We start from the raw sequence: 4,414 nt of genomic DNA on the forward strand, positions 1-4,414 counted from the left end.
AGTCCTCCAGAGTAGTTAACCGGCTGTGTCGCCATTTTTGGATTATCTGTGTCGAGCCAAGGAAGTGAACAACGGGGATACAATCACGAAGATAAGAGTTAAGTACTGAAGTGCCTGACATTCTTTGCTTAGGAGCTGGACGTGATCAAAAAGAACATTTTTATTAAATCATCCTGATCAGACCTTTTTTTTTTAACTTGGCTGGATTCCTTTTATTTAATCTTTTTTATACTTTGTGGTAGGAAGTCTGTGTTTTTATTTCATTTTAGTTCACCAGACTGTTGTTTTCTTTTCTGCCGTATTTAGATTTTTTTTAATTCTTAAGCCTTCAGCAGTGGCGTCAGACTTGCTGATCTTGCCTTTGTTTTTTATTGGTAAGCCTTCTGCCAGATACTCCACTCGGGAGTATCTTTTCTTTAGTTTTAGTATACGGCAGCCTTAATCATTTTAAGTGCCTTCTGCACATGTTTTGCCATTTTATATTTTACTAGATTTTTTCAATTAATTTTAGAATTTTGTTTTATTAGGCTGAGCATCAGAAAGAGATTGTCACGCTGGAATACACCCATTTAACTGATTCAAACTCCCTCCCCCACGCTACCACTTTCAGGGGTTTTGAATTGACAGGGGTTAGCCAGGCCCTTAGCGCTTGTTTCCCTGGCCAGCATCAAGGGAGGGCAAATAAGTTTTCACCTTTGACTTGATGAACTGGGACGGGGCCCCTGGGTTAACACGGACATCACACTACACTTTAATATAACGATAATCAGCGCATTTACCTATACTTATTTCCATCATCAGAATAGTTTTGATTTGTGTTTATAATATTTGGTATTATTAAGATCGTATTTGTATTTATTCATTTCTTCTTTTTTCTTTCAATATCTGTTTGCTCTAATATAATGATAATCAGCGTTTTCATTATCATTTTGTATATTTATCATCTTAGTATTTTTATTTTATTCTATTTCTCTCTCCTGTGTTCTCTTAGTTCCTACTGTGTATACCTCATGTTTAATTTAGTTACCCCACAAAATTAACGTTTTCTTTTATATGCGCCATCCTACGGCAATATTTAATAAGTGTAATGTAAACAACCTCTTCAAAGCCGTCTGGTTAGCTCAGTGGTAGCGTGTCGACTTCATATCCCCGTGGTCGGCAGATCGAGTCCCGTCCAAACTCGTGAGTTTCCACTGTCACCTGGTGGTTACTGACGTAGCTGGGCACTGCATTGGGTAAGGACCAAGCTAAGATCGAGTCAACACTCGTTGGCACATTCTCTCACGAGTCAGCACATGCTGACACAGGCATGTTCGCCTTAGTGCATACAACCCCGGCGTAGCATCTGCTCCGCAAATCTGGCTTATCCTTAACCTCTTCAAGTTCTCTCCATTTCTCCCGGAATACACGCTTGTATGCAGTAGTTGTGTTTCTCTGATCCCCACATCAATTATCTGTACATTAGCAAGCCAAACTTCCTTAATTCACACATAGAAGATGACATCTTCCACCACCTCAATAGGTTATGGGCCCAGATTTAAGGCATTTGATGGTAATGCAGATAATTATGATTTGTGGGAAGAAAACTTCACTGGTGCTCTCTGAGTTCTGAAACTTCATCTTGCTTCTGATAAGTATGCTTGCAAACGCCCAAATGATTGTGATTTGGAAGAGGCCAAGTAAACAATCTATGCCCACTTAACAGGTTGCCTTGACAGAACATCACTTGATATGATAAAGCGTGAAGTGAGGGGAGATGGAGTGAAAGCATTGACATTGCTACGAAAACACTACCTAAGAGAAACAACACAGATTGTTTGCTCTATGGAAATCATTGATAAACAAAAAGATGGATGATGACAGTGTTATGTCTATAGATGAGACAGTAGCTGCTCTCAGGGAAATAGATTAACACATTACTGATGGTCTTATAGTTGTACGAACACTGGATGGACTTCCAAAGAAGTACGAAAATTTTGTTGATGTAGCTAGCCAGCGTAATCCTTCATACCAATACAATGAATTAAAGAAATCATTATTAAGTCAAGAGGATCGTCTGAAAGATACTTCTAGCACAGAGAGTGTTATGAATGTCAACAACAGCACATTGAAACAGAAGAAATATTTCAAGTGTGGTGAACCAGGCCATTTTGCATCAAAATGCAGGAAAGGAGGTAAGTTCCTGAGAGTGAACAATCCTCAAAATACTAGAAAGTGGTATGACTTTCACAAATCTAGAACTCACAGTAACAGTGAATGTAGAGTGAAGAATCCTATGAGGAGTAGTAATTCAACAAACTCAACAAATAACACGTGATGAACAAAATCAAGAGTATTCCTTTCATGTAACACACTCATCAAGGTTTCATACTGTTAAGGAGGCCAACACAGCTGTAAGATTGTGGAAAACAGAATGTAATTAGCTTAGAAGAAGGCTTCTTAATGATTGACAGTGGCTGCACTTCACATATTGAGAAAACTGAACCAAAGTTTGTGAGATTTCAAGAGTCTTTTGATCCACAAAACCACTTCATAGAGCTGGCAGACAGCCAAAGACAACAAGGAACAGTGCAATGAGTCGGTGATGTGAAAGGCTTCATTCAGGATCGAGACGGCAACTCACGAAGTGATACAATGACAGCTATGAAAAGATATCTTGCAGAAACAGCACCATATGGGAATATCAAATGTCTAAGATGTGACAACAGAACAGAGTTTACAAACAATGAGTTCAGAACACTCTTAACAGACAACAAGATTAAGCAAGAGTTCTCTGCACCTTATTCACCACATCAGAATGGCACTGTTGAGAGATCACACAGGTCAATATTTGACATGGCTCGCTATTTGCTGATTGAATCAAAATTACCTAAGGATATGTGGAGTTATGCTGTGAAGACTGCCTGTTACATCAGGAATAGGTGCTGTAACCCCAGGACTCAAAAGACCCCAATAGAAATACTAACTGGAAGACGGCCAATCATAAACAAAATGAACATCTTTGGAACAAGACGTTTTACTTATGAACAAGAGAGTAAGAAGTTAGATCCAAGGAGTAAGGAGGGAGTATTTGTGGGCTATGATCAAAGTTCAACCTACTTGATATACTTTCCAGATACTCAGACTATAAGAAAAGTAAGAATAGTCAAATTTGTAGATAACTCATCTTGTAAGGCAGAATCCCCAAGTGCTGAGCAAAGTTTGAGTGACGACTACATTTTGGTGTAGACGAGGCTCCAGCAAAAAACACTTCAAGCGGCCCAAGGAGAGACACCAGCTGATGCTGATGGAGACAGGAAGTGTCCAACTAAAGACCGAGAAGAGATACCAGTGGATGAAAATACAGAAAGAAGATATCCATCCAGAGAAAGAAAGAAACCCTCGAGGGTAGATGACTATGTTACAGATGATCTGGACACCAGTATCTCCAGTGTGACACATACTAGCTTTATACATCACTGCTGTCGAATGTCACATGACCCAATACCAGTCACCTACCAAGAAGCTATAGCATCTCCAGAGGGACATCAATGGAAGAAAGCCATGTATGAGGAGATTGCTTCACTACAGGACAACAACACCTATGAACTCACTTCACTACCCAAGAATTGCACATCAGTGGGTGGAAGATGGGTTTATCAAGTGAAACCTGGACCTAATGGCAAAGCAAAGATTACATTGAAGTGAATTAAACTAAATATTTGGAAAAGATTTTGGACAGATTTAGAATGTCAGATTGTCATGCAAGAAACATACCATGTGATCCAAGTAGTGTTAACACTTCTACTGTAGAATCAGATGTATTGGCTAATGCAACTCTTTACAGAAAGTTGGTAGCCTTATATACATGTTATGGCAGGTACCAGGCCAGACATATGCTATATGGTTACTAAGCTTTCATAATGTATGTCAAAACCAACAAAAGCCCATTTGAATGCAACTAAACAGGTTCTTAAGTACTAAAAGGGCACTTTAGATTATTGTCTAAGGTTTGATAAGTCAGATAAACAAATGAAACTAATGGGATTTTGTGATTCAGATTGGGGATCATCTGAAGATAGGAAAAGTATAACAGGATATTGTTTTCAACAATGGACCATTAATATTATGGAAGAGCAAAAAGCAACAGACAGTTGCACTTTCATATAGCTCTTACTTCTGCCATTCAGAAAGCAAAGTTCTTAAAACAAATTATGTCTGATCTATTTGGATTTGAGGTTAAGTCAATAGATTTAGCAGTTGACAACAAGGTGCTATTAATCTAGCCAAAAAAAGACATAAATTACCAAAGGTCAAAACATATTGACATCCGTTACCATTTCATTAGAGATGAAGTGAAGATGGGTAAAGTGAACTTATTCTTTGTATCTACAAGAGAGAATCCAGTTGATATATTTACCAAACCTGTATCTCA

General features: G+C 38.5%; 1 pseudogene; it reads left to right on the plus strand.

The window, feature by feature from the left end:
• Positions 1-1,497: 1,497 nt before the first annotated feature.
• On the plus strand, positions 1,498-2,577 carry LOC147467099 (uncharacterized; annotated as a pseudogene).
• Positions 2,578-4,414: the final 1,837 nt, after the last annotated feature.

This window comes from Penaeus japonicus, unplaced genomic scaffold (assembly GCF_977035675.1).
Source record: "Penaeus japonicus unplaced genomic scaffold, GWHDUDI00000001_assembly GWHDUDI00000038, whole genome shotgun sequence".
In the NCBI taxonomy this organism is placed as follows: Eukaryota; Metazoa; Arthropoda; class Malacostraca; order Decapoda; family Penaeidae; genus Penaeus; species Penaeus japonicus.